Source organism: Peromyscus eremicus, unplaced genomic scaffold, assembly GCF_949786415.1.
Source record: "Peromyscus eremicus unplaced genomic scaffold, PerEre_H2_v1 PerEre#2#chrX_unloc_4, whole genome shotgun sequence".
Classification (NCBI taxonomy): domain Eukaryota; kingdom Metazoa; phylum Chordata; class Mammalia; order Rodentia; family Cricetidae; genus Peromyscus; species Peromyscus eremicus.
The window spans coordinates 1685719-1699063 of record NW_026734291.1 but is presented as its reverse complement, the minus strand read 5'-3'; the positions used below and the strand labels follow the sequence as shown (position 1 = coordinate 1699063).

Sequence of the window (13345 nt, the reverse complement as noted above, 5' to 3'; positions counted from 1 at the left end):
TTTTTTTTTTTTTTTTTTTTTGGTTTTTCGAGACAGGGTTTCTCTGTGTAGCTTTGCTCCTTTCCTGGAACTCGCTTTGGATACCAGGCTGGCCTCAAACTCACAGAGATCCGCCTGGCTCTGCCTCCCGAGTGCTGGGATTAAAGGTGTGTGCCACCACCACCCGGCCTCTATCCTCATTTTTCATTTCCAACTTCATATCAAAATGTGCACAAAATTTTGTGTCCCTGTTGTATTTGCTTTCTACTACATACTCATTTGTATTTTACTATACAACTTCCTGAATGTACCTTTCCCCTCACATCCAGTTCCAAGATTCCTGGGTTCTAAATATATTCTAGGTAAAACATTAAAAAAATTAATGTAAACGTAGTGGCTATACATGATAAAGAAAATGTGTGCTTTCTTTCTGGCTCTAGGTAACTTCATGCAGTATAATTTTTCACATTTCAAGCATTTACCTGCAAATTGTATGATTTTATTAATCACATAGTTCTCTTTTGAATCCCCATGCTACTTTAATAATACATTCTGTTTTTGATGAGCATGAGGGTTGATTTTAAATTTTAGCTACTATGAAATGAGTAATACTAAACATGAATATAATATACCATTTACCAAGGCACAAAGTCTTTTGATATATTCCTAGGTGTGGTAAATAAGCATCCTTTGGACTCGGCATCCTAGGATTTTGCATCAGTTTTATTCATGAAAAAAGGCATTCATACTAGAATAGTACAACATCTTAAAATTTTAATCTTCATTTCTCTGGTTATGGATATTAAGCTCTCTTCTCTGGAGGATCTTCTGTTATATTTCATAGCACATTTTAATGTTTACTTCATGTTTAGCATTTAATACATTTATATATTTCAATATGATAATATTTACTTCAAATTTTCCTCTCTCTAGTCCCCCCCCCCAAATTGAGGCATTATTTAATCACATTTTTCATCTTTTTTAATGTACAAACTTTTTAGTTTTTTGTAATAAAAGAACCTAATGTGTTAGATTAGTGTTGTAGAAAAATGATTTCTGACAAAATTAGTGTGTCTTTTAACTGTACTGAGAGTTTTCTTCAGTGTAAAAGATATTTTTATTTGGGAGACCCCATTTTCAGTCATTCAGCGTTCTTCAATTATTTTAGTGCTCTATTCAGAACATTTTTAACTGCACATAGAAGATCCAGAGTAGTATAAGGCATTCTTTCATTCTTTCCCTACTTCCAGAACAATCTGTTATGGTGAGGTACCAAGGACTTCATTTCTGTCTTTTTTGCTAAGCAGCAGAGATCCTCAATACTATTTGTAACATGAATTTCTTCACACTATACATAATACTGTTTATGCCTAAAAGCTCAACATTGTTATATATTTGAGGATTTAACATTTAGAAATTGGAAATGTTATCATTTAAAAATGCTTACAAAGCTACCCCTGGTAATTATATCATATAATAAGATCTGCTAAAAATATTCTGATTGGCATTGAGAAGAAAAAACAATACTTGACCTAATTTTAAAATTGAGTATTCCTGGTCAGTTTTCAGGGGAATTTCGCACCCTCTACTTAGCAGCTGATGAATTAAAGTTAGTAGGAGAGAATGGGCCTCTAAGAATACATGTTCGTCATATTCTCTATTATAATAAATACCAGGAAATGTGTATCACCTTTTATATCAGGTAAGCTAAATGTATTCAGATATAATTTCCTTTACATTGTATTAAAATAAGTCAGTTAAAGAAGATGGTTAATCATCGTATCTTAGATCATTTCTTGGTTATTATTTAACATCAATGTTCAATGTTCTGTAAGAAGAACTCAGTCTCGGTAGGTAGAACACTGATCCTCATACCTCCATCTGACAAATTGGAATTACAGCCCCACATCACCACATCTACACCTTCTTACAATTTTAATATCTATCTTCTCTATTAAAAATACATAGACATATCAAACAAGGTATGTTGGGTTGTTTTTATACTCACAGCAGACAGATGCCAAACATCTAATATTTAGGCATTTCACTTGAAACTGCATGTGCATTAGAACAGACATGATGAGTGATATTGTTAGTTTCTCCTGAAATTCTACTAAAGTGGAATATAATTTAAAAAGTAACTGCTTTAGTTAATATTTCCTCTGAAATTGTGATATTGGAATATATGTGTATGTGTGTATATATATATATACACATTACGTTACAAACAGTTTACATGCATATATGAATAAAACCTTATAATTTGGGCACAGGAGGACTATAGGATGGCTTTATGTGAACACATTAGTAGAATTATCCATTTATTATTGTGTACATAATGCAATGTAAATTATCTCTGTGTTTTAGCTGAAGGATGTATGTGTAATATTGACTGATGAAAATGGAATGATTGTTACTTTGTGTTTAGGCAAAAGTATGGATGCCAACTCTATGCACTTCTCATTCAAAAAATAGTTACTCTCACTTTCACCACACTCAGTGAGTATTTTATCTGTTCATGGGAATACCAAAACAATGTACAAACTTTGTTAAATTCACACCCATGTTAATTACTTTAGTCAGATCTTTAACAAGTTATTTCGAGAAAGTAAACTAATTCCAAAGTTTATTTTTGTATCATTGCTTCAGGTGATCCCACAGCATCATGGGCCAGAAGCCAGGGTGGAGAGCCTTATATTACAGGATTGTGGATGTTTAGAAATACATTATCTACTCTCCCAGAAAACTGGCTTCAGAGAGAAAAAGATGGAACTAAAGGTAGACAAAATATCTAATCTACTCTGCTAGTGATCCCTCTATATTATTTTGCCTCCTCATCTAAAACTCCCACAAACACAGCAAGCCATGAACCAAGTGGGAATGTTTACACATTCTCTCCATCTTAAATGGATAATATGTCTCTAGAACTCTTTACTTAACTGTTTGAAAATGAAATACCCAAAAAAAAAAAAAATGAAGTTTACAGTTATAACTGTTGGTCAATTATATGGACATTTTTTTGCAACTTGAGAGTTTTCTAATGTAGGATAAGATTATCATTCTTGTAATAATAAAATTGAAAAAATGTTTTCCCTGATGACAGTGTAAGAAAGTTCATGTTTGGGGTTTATGGAAGTCTGAAAATTTACAGTGGTTTATGAAAACTACAGAAACTGTAATTGGGTTAAATCATCTGAAATTTAATGAAAGTAGGAAAAATCCTTCGGTATTTATTTGGACTGTTATAAAATTTCAGTATTACAATTTGTTAAATATCCATTTAAAAAGTCTCATATTTAAAGTTAACACATATTGGATATCAACTTTTTAGAGGAAATGTAAACAATTTATAAACTTTTATTTAACAATTATGTATTTAATCAGATCATTTACTGTCATTTGTGCTTGTCAATTTTCATTTATGTAAAATGTACATTTAACATAGAATTGTGTGGTATACATATATATGCACTTATTATTTCTCATATACAAATATATGTATATATACATATATATTATTTCACATACTATAATTTCAGTTACTTTTTTGTAATTTAATTTAATTTTACATATCAGCCATGGATTCCCTTGCTCTCCCTCCTCCTGCCCACCCCCTCTTCCCCCCACCCCCCACCTGCCTTCCTCCCAGCCCATCCCCCATTCCCGTCTCCTCCAGGGCAAAGACTCCCCTGAGAATTGAGTTCAACCTGGTAGATTCAGTCCAGGTAGGTCCAGTCCCCTCCTCCCAGGCCGAGCCAAGTGATCCTGCATAGGCACCAGGTTTCAAACAGCCGACTCATGCAATGACCACAGGACCCGGTCCCACTGCCTGGATGCCTCCCAAACGGATCAGGCCAATCAACTGTCTCACCCATTCAGAGGGCCTGATCCAGTTGGTGACCCCTCAGCCATTGGTTCATAGTTCATGTGTTTCCGTTCGTTTGGCTATTTGTCTCTGTGCTTTATCCAACCTTGGTCTCAACAATTCTCGCTCATATAAACCCTCCTCATTCTCACTAATTGGACTCCCAGAGATTCACCCGGGGTGTAGTCATGGATCTCTGCATCCAGATCCCTCAGTAGTTGGATGAGGTTTCTAGCACGACAATTAGGATGTTTGGCCATCCTATCACCAGAGTGGGTCAGTTTGGGCTGTCTCTTGACCATTGCCAGCAGTCTGTTGTGGGGGTATCTTTGTGGATTTCTGTGGGCCTCTCTAGCACTTTGCTTCTTCCTATTCTCATGTGGTCTTCATTTACCATGGTCTTCTATTCCTTGTTCTCCCTCTCTGTTGTTGATCCAGCTGGGATCTCCCACTCCCCCAAGCTCTCTTTCCCTCGACCCTCGCCCTTCACTAGCCCCACTCATGTCCAGGCTGTTCATGTAGATCTCATTCCATTTCTCTGTCATTGGGTGATCCCCATGTCTTTCTTGGGGTCCTGTATTCCAGGTAGCCTCGCTGGTGATGTGAGTAGCAGTCCAGTCATCCTTGTTCCACATCTAGTATCCTCCTATGAGTGAGTACATACCATGTTTGTGTTTCTGAGTCTGGGTTACCTCACTCAGGATGATTTTTTCTAGATCCATCCATTTGTCTGCAAACCTCATGATGTCATTGTTTTTCTCTGCTGAGTAGTATTCCATTGTGTATATGTACCACATTTTGTTTATCCATTCTTCAGTTGAAGGGCATCTAGGTTGTTTCCATGTTCTGGCTATTACAAACAATGCTGATATGAACATAGCTGTAGTTCTGAATCTTAACTCATATGTACAAGAGAATACTCAGCCATTACTAATAAAATCAAACCTGAACAAACCATACAAAAGAACCAATGAAACACTCAGTTCTATAAAAGGATCACCATTTATGACACACACCTCTAGTAAGAATGACACCACTTCAAGTTATGAGAACACACAAGTGGAAGGATTATGGAACCTCACTATTAGCTGGGACAGGGTCTAGAAGCTTCAAAAACAAAAATCACTGATGCTGGGTCAGGGGGCAGAGCTCAAGACCTCTCAGCATGGCACAGCTACATACTGACCTGAAGAGTAGTACAATCCCTCAGCTATGATACAGGCATCATATTCAAAATTCATTCAGTCTTTCCCTAGTGTTATTGACACAGTGATTCCAACATTTTGGAGAGTATCATATAGGGAATTTAGTCAACTGCTATGGGAGAGGACAAAAGAAAAGAGAACAGAACACACAATAAACACTGCTGCCCAAATCCCACTGAGGTCTCTATAAGTGTGAACCAACAGCTTGTCAAAGTGAAGAGACCACCTTGGCATGCAGAGAATGGGAGGAAGAAGGCCACATGCCACCCAATGAGGTGACAAAGAGAATGACTCACTTGACCTTTACAGGGGAGTCTCCTACTTGCAAGCTGCTATCCCCACTGTGATCATACATAAACCCTGGAAAGCAAATGTCCAAAAAGCTAATGGTGCTGGACTTTGAACTTACTCCCTCAAGGCTGGTCATAGCACCTCTCTCCTCATAATGGCATGGAGGTGTGTGATGTGTGACTGATCTATCTCCATCATTGGACTGCAGCTTCAGTCAGAGAAGCAGGGATTGATTGTCAAATGATTCTCACAAAAGACTCACTTCCCAGAACTACTGATTCATGGACAAAAAAATAAACAATTGACTGTCATGAAAGTGGTGATGGGGTTGAATGTGTGTGTGGGGGGGAATGTGTATGAGTAAAGTGATGAATTAAACACACGTGGGTTGAAGGTTAAAGAGGCTAATGTTACAGGAGGGAATGTTGCTGACCTAACCTTGACCCAGCTGCTTGTTCTTACCTGCTTTTTCTGTGTCTGAGGGTCTCTGACCATTTCCTCCTGGCCAATGGTAGAGAAAAGGGAATTCCAGAAAGAATCATACTATTTCTGAAAACTCCAACAACAACAGAAATCCAAGTACCAGTAGTGAGAAAACAGATTCCCCATCTGCCCTTCTCTGACCATGGAAATGGGGCAACATCAGCAAGTAGAGTACAAATCCCCTCTGAGTGAGGGTAGGAGACATTAGTGGTGTAGCAGTCCTATGGCAATAGACCCATGCCCCAGACCCTGTGTGATAACTATCTCGTTTGGAACACTGGACCTCTAAGTGTCATGATTCATTTGGTGATGGAATGACTCTTTCACAGGGGAGGAATCTCAGACCCCCTGCATAACAGATATTTACTTAATGATTGATCACAGTAGTGATTACAGTTATGAAGCAGCAAGAAAAATAATTTTATGGTGGAATGTCACAACACAAGGAATTGTATTTCAATGGTCATGGCATTAGGAAGGTTAAAAATAGTTGTTCTGGAGGCTGAGAATTTCTGGCACTTATTATACATTTTTGTTGTAGGGACAAGGGGCTGGCTAAAGAAAACCACCCTCACCCTGGAGCCCAGAACTAGGGAAAGAAGATTCAGATCAGGGCAGAAAGAAACACACGAATAGGCTCAGTCAGATCAGAGCCATCTCTGCCCCTGGCCAACTGACTTGTGAAACCAAACAAGCACAGAGTTGGACAGTAGAACCCTGGGCCCCAAGCCAACCCCTGGTTGACTCCACCCCAAAACATCCTGTGTTAACCACCCTGCCTGGTCAGTTAGGAAAAAAGGCTGTTCTCTCTACCCTGGTAGAGGCACCTACTGTCCTGGACTCCTCCTTCCCTTCAAATAAATCTCTTTCTCAGAAGAGTTTTGGGTGTGAAGATCTTCATTCACTGGCATAGAGAAGATCTTTGCTGAGACGTCCCTCAGTGGACAGAGCAATAAAGAGCTAAAAGGTAACATTTTTCTCCAGAGCTGGAGGGCATTGCTACATTTCTGCAGGGGTTTTTCCCTTTTTGAAGAGTGAAGCAAAAGAAGCAACATCTTAGGCCAGAGAAGCAGAGCTCAGCTAGGAAGTTCCCTTAAGAGGGGGCTGAGCAAAGCTCAGATGTAGCAACTCTCTAGGAGAAGAGCAGGATTATAGTATCCTGTGGGGAGATCATCCCCCATCAGTTCCAGGCCTGAATTTCCCATGAAGTCAGAAAATTGTCCCTTCCAGGGTCAGGTTGGTTCTTTGCAGTTCCAGCCATCAGAGCTGTGCTAAACAGCTCCAGGTGTCCGGGACACCTTCAGGGCAGAGCTGTTGTGAGCAGCTTGAGGTGTCCAGAATACCTCACCCTCCAGAGCTGAACTGTCCCCTTGCAGTACCAGCCATCAGAGGTGTGCTAAACAGCTCCAGGTGTCCAGGACACCTTCAGGGCAGAGCTGCTGTTCTGAGCAGCTTGAGGTGTCCAGGATACCTCGCCCTCCAGGGCTGAACTGTCTTCTTGCAGTTCCATCTATCAGAGTTGTCCTAAGCAGCTCAAGGTGTTGCCTGACTCCCAAGGTAGTCAGGACACCTTTCCCCAGAGTTGTTGCAACAAATTTACTTATATTGTTTGTACCAAAACCCAGGACCAAACCTACACAGTTGCAAACAATTTACTTACACCTATTCTGACTCTACACCATTAAAGGCAGGCTGTTTAGATGATGGGAGGTGAAGCTGCTCTCTCAGGAGGCTTGCCAAAATAGCTGTCTAAGAATTTCCCTGGTGTCTTCTTCACAAGTGTGTACCCTCCAGAGTCTGTGACGATGATTCTCCTGTCTTCAAAAAGAAATTCTCAATGATGGTACCTGTCACAATAGAGACCAAAATAACATCATGAACAGTTTTGAGGATGGGACTCAACATCATGACAGATTTATAAACTCCCCAAGGGTATATCTATGTGTCACTAAAGAAAGTACACTGGCAGAACTATAATACTCAAAGTGGTGCTCCCAATTTTCACCAAGGTATCACCTGGGAATTGTGAGATAGGGAACTGCTCATGCGCAACCACAGATCCCAATTGGAGGGACTAGAGGGAGACACATGCACAAAAACCTAGAAAAATTCACAACATATACACATGTATGTGAGAGACAGAGAAAGAGATACTTAGAGAGACAGAGAAAGAGAGACTGAGTGAGAGTGGGAGAACTCTATCAATTGGATGCTGAACAAATGCATGCAGGTGTGTCCTCTCAGAGGGGAACAAAAGGAGCAGGATCAGTCTCAGTTCCTGTATCCACACATTTAGATGTGTGAATAGGCCTCTCCAATTGCTGCTTGGAGAATCAAATGCACAAGGCTTTTAAAGCAAGTAACAAAAAATTAACTCAAACTCACAGCAACTAACATCTCACACTAGACAGCACTTGATAAAATCTCTTCAAATGCATGCTGGGAACTCACATACTACTGCCTCAGTCCATGAGTACTATGACTCATGCCACAGGCTCTGTTTTTGTTTCTTTTTAGAGGAAGCAGAAGAGTCTATGTTCTCATGACTTTCCTGTCCACATTTACGGTTCTGCCTTTGGGAGGAGTTCATAGACATGATTTTGGCATACCCTGAAGGCATACCCTGAAGATACAGCCTACCAGAGACACAGACCTTATATAAAATGAAGAAATGATGACAGAGTGGACCTGAGATTGAAACCACAGCGTTTGAAAGAATGAATACCTATTCTTCATGCTCTCTTCTGTGATAAAGATCAGGTGATCTCATTGTTAATTTCTTTCAATGGTCATTTCCTGTAGCTGAGTGGTCAGGCTGCACCTTCTGCTTCACCTGCATCTTAGTGAGGAAGGTTTGGTGGGATAGTGGCTCTCTGATGCTCCTTGTGGGTAGATGAACATAAATAAACTTGCAGTATCACAAGGCAAAGATAATGGACAGACCCCCCTGAGTCCTAATCAAATGTTTCAGAAAGCTTGTTTACCAGTGACTCGGTGACACCGCAAATTATTTTGTCCTGTGCTTCAGATGCCCCCTCTGGGGAACTCAGCTGTCTCCTCTATTTGAAGGAAATTGGTTATCTCAGCTATCTGGTTTTCTCTGCCCTCATAGCACATGCTCCAAGTAACCAAGGAGATAGCCTCTTCAGGCTCATTCACAGCTACAGACTCAGAATTCAACTTGGCTGCAGAGTCCACAAGCCTGTGGTTTTACAAGTCAGGAAAAAATTGCCATAGTTAACAATCACCCCAGTCATTTAGAGGTTCCCCAAATATCTTGACAGGTCACTCTAACCATATAACTATTGATGGAGAAGACATATAAGGGCAGAACATGGTCACCAGACTCAACAAGTCACCTCACTGACAACTCAGGAACACAGAGCAGCTGGGAAGTACATAAAGTTAGCCAGTGTGGTTGAAGTAGAGTGATGTCCTGCCTTGTAATGGACACACCTCATTAATCCCTCCCGCTTTAATGTCAGTCTCATGTTCACACATCAATGCCTATCTACCAAAAGGAATGAAAGCCAAGAGTTCCCAGCATAAAGCATTGTCCTTACCAGTTCTTGACTTCTTAGCCAGAACAATTAATATCCTGGAATCCTTGAATTTCAAGAGGCATGACAAGCAGGGAAGTTCTGTTGGTTCCCAGAGACTCCAGCTTTCTGTTTCCCATTACTGGAAGATTCAGCACAAGCCCACTTCCTCCAGGAAGATTCCCTTTTCATGCACAGAACTCATTACATGATTCTCTTGACCATTTTTTTCTGGACGTTTTACATTAAGGCTGAAGGTCAGCTTTCTTTTGTCACTCTCTGGTTTCTCTACCCTCTCCATTCTCTTTCTGAATTAGACTCTTCAGTATGCCATCATGTTCATCAGTAAATGATGAAGACACTGAATAAATTTCCCAAGGACATTTAGTGTTGCCCCAACATACGTGACATCACAGAAGAAGCCAGGGCTCTCCATGATACAATGGAATGTCCAGGGAAGAGCTGCAAATGTTATGGGAACTGACATTGCTTCCATGCTAATGAACTTTCCTCATAATACACTGGAAGTCAAGTTGACCTTTGCAGGAGCCTCTGCTAGAATACAAGGGAAGCCCTTCAGCACCCCCTTCATCCAAAGCCAGAGATCTCTCCTCAATATATTGGACATCCTTTAGTTCTTTCCATGAGTGGAACTGAATGTTTATCTCCTACTGAAATTTTATGTACATAAGGTAAAAATATCATAAATTTATATATGCTATAGTTCTTCATAAGTTCCTGCATCTCCTTATCACCTTATCCACAAAACATTATAGACTTGATGCTGACTGAGAAGGACACCTGTTAAACAATTTCCTGGTAAAGAGCCTACAGGAAACCTCTGGGCAGAGTTATGCTAGAGGAGGAGCCTGACACAGCCTAAGAACAAGTACCCATAGGAGTGTGATATGGTCATGGAGCTCAGTGTGACTAAAATCTTTGTCATCAGCATGTGTGTAGTGGGTGTTGTACTCTCTCTTGAGTAGCTCAAAGTGGTCTGCTGTTACTGGGCAGTAAAGGTCACCAGACAGCTGGAGTCTTCCACACAGAACATTAGTTTCCTACAGAGCAAAGGATATTCAGGAAAGTCCTTTGCAAGCACCTTCATATTTAGAAATATAGACACTAGGGTTCCACTGGGCACTCTAGATCAATCATTCATACTTTTTCCAATTCTCTGACCCTTTAAATAGTACTAACAGTAGTTCCTCATGTTGTGGTGAACCCTAAACATAATTGTTTCATTGTTTCTTAACTTTAATTTTGCTGCTGCAATGAATCCTAATTCAAATATTTGATTGCAGGATATCTGATATGCAACCCCCAATGGGGTGGTGACCCACAGGTTGAGGATCACAGCTCTGAATGCAGGCAGAAATCTCCTCAAATCCTGGCAGTGATGCTGGGGCAGTGTGATTCTTAGTTTTAATAATCAGACTGAATCAAACTAGTCACCTGGGAAGAGGGACACTCAATGAGGAATTATATGAATCAGATTTACTTTGAGCAGGTCTCTGTGAGATTTTATTAATTATTAATTGAGATAAGACTCCCTAAAATGGGCAGAATTATTTCATTGTCTGCAACATCTACTGTGTACATATGAAGAAGCTAGAGCATAAGCATAAGCAAACAGGCAGCATGGGTACATTTGTTTATCTCTGCTCTTGGATGTGGATGTGATATGATTAGCTGAGTTCCTACCTCGATTTTCCTAAAATGGAACTATTACCTAGAATTGTGGGCTATTATCAGTTCTTCCCATTCTAAGTTGCTGTACCTGATAACTCAGTGTAATAAAGATGTTGAGAAACCACTCTATGACAGAGGGGTTTTCACAAGTCAGTGAGATGTTTATTTCATGAAATGCACAACAGCACCATATTTGTTTCAGAAGAAGAGATCCTACTTCCTCCTAAACCCAACCTGTGTTTCCCTGTCACAGTTTTACAAAGACACAGACACACCCATAGACTCACAAACCACTTCACCCGGTCAACAAATGTGACCTGATTTTATCTTCGCACATCAAGTACGAAGACAAATTTTTCTAAAGTGTTACATACAAGCTTCACTTAAATGAATGTACTTTTCTTTGAAATTCCTGACCATTAAAATTTTCAGATATGGGAAATAGGGTCTGAATTCACTGCCTTGACTATGAATTTCAATCTTATGCTATGTCCTTCCTTGAAGGTCTGAAGAAGCTCCATAAACCTGAGAGCAAAGTAGCACCTTAAATTCCAGGTATGTGGGGGTGTAAGTAATTACAGGCAATGTAATGAATAAATAACAAAGTTAATTCTGACTCATCAGGGATAAATTCTGCAGTTTCAATATGTAGGACCACTTTTTCTGCATACTGAGTTTCAGTAACTATGTCGAGAGGTTCTGAAGAGAGAAAGAAATAAGGCAGCATGCAAAGAGGAGCTAACTCTTTTGGCAGAGGATTTCATAGGGTTAAGATGTAGTAGCTTGCTCTCTACGTCTCTAATCTTTCAGTTTTTACCCCAATATCTGGCTCTAGGTTTTTTATTAATAAGACCTTTTGAGATCTGTGTCAGGGAAGTGGCTTAACTGCTCCTTGAACCCAAAGAAGCTTCAGATAAAGAAGTCTTTAACAATGTAGTATTCTTTGATGATGCTCCCTTGTTTATTACTCGGCTGTATATAAGCAATGGGCAGAGTAAACTGGATACAACAGTATTCAGTGACAGTCCTCCCAAATCTATCCTATGTCTTTGTCTTTCTTGTACGTCTCTGTTTTTTCTATCTGTCTCTTTTTAATCCACACTCCCCTACTCAGGTATTGTTTGACAGGTTGGCTGGTCCTGACAAGAGTCTGAGAAATATAAAGGTCTGATGCCGTAAAGGCTTGCATTATATGGGTCTAAAAGTTCCAAATAAGGTCATAAATTTTAACTTCTGTTCCTTGTTTATATCTGTCTCAACAGGTTTGCACTTTGCTGACAGACACATCCAAGCATCAATTGTTAATGACAACCTGTTCCATATGAGTATGAGCCCTGAACTTCATGAAAGCTGATATAAACTAACCCAACTGATGCAAAGGCTGTTTCTTCAGCTGGTCAATGAACCAGAAGTTTCTAAATTGCCTCCTTACCTTTGTCTAACATTCTAGCCTTCCAAGGTCCTGACAATAATGTGCCAATGTCAGCAGGAAGTAATTACAGAAGCCAATACATTGCCATTGTTCCACCTTCCCCCTTGGAATGTTACATCAAAAGGTAATTTCTTGTTGTATGGAACCTGAGATAAAATAATTACTGATGCTTAGTCATGGAGCAGTGGTGGTCACCTTTAATCCTGGCACTCAGGAGGCAGAGCCAGGCAGATTTCTGTGAGTTCAAGGACAGCCTTATCTACAGAGCAATATTCAAGACAGGCACAAAAACTGAAAAGAGAAACCCTGTCTTGAAAAACCAATAATAATAATAATAATAATAATAATAATAATTACTGATGCTCATTCTCATTTCCAAGTTCCTTCTCGATTAGGAAGTCCGTCAGCCATCAAAGGCTTTTGGCCCTTCTGCTTCTGTTAATTGCTATTGGCTCTTGCATCACTGCTGCCTTAACTCAATGATAATTCCTGTCTGGGTACCACTAAAATGATGATGCAAAAATCCCATTGCCCTTGGACCAAACCCATGACAAGCTTGGAGATCACCAAAACCAAATAAGGGGAGGCTCACTTTGCCACTGGTAATGGGAAAATGGTCTCTGTTTAGAACAATGTCTGCATGGCTATTCCCAATTCTGCAATTTCACTTAGATGCCAATGGGATCCAGCTTTCTGATCCCACTAGAAGATACCTGATGAGCTATACTTCTGGCTTAAACCCCCAATGTTAATGTTAAGATTTGAATTTTTTTTAAAGATTTATTTATTTATTATGTATACAACATGTATGACTGCAGGCCAGAAGAGGGCACCAGATCTCATTACAGATGGTTGTGAG

The 13345-nt window shown here is 39.8% G+C and overlaps 1 long non-coding RNA gene across 1 annotated transcript; it reads left to right on the top strand.

Annotated features, from left to right (window-relative positions):
* The first annotated feature begins 9850 nt into the window (after positions 1 to 9850).
* On the top strand, positions 9851 to 12602 carry LOC131901154 (uncharacterized). Its single transcript, XR_009376397.1, has 3 exons — positions 9851 to 10054; positions 11559 to 11609; positions 12505 to 12602. It is a non-coding gene; the product is annotated as an uncharacterized LOC131901154 (long non-coding RNA).
* Positions 12603 to 13345: the final 743 nt, after the last annotated feature.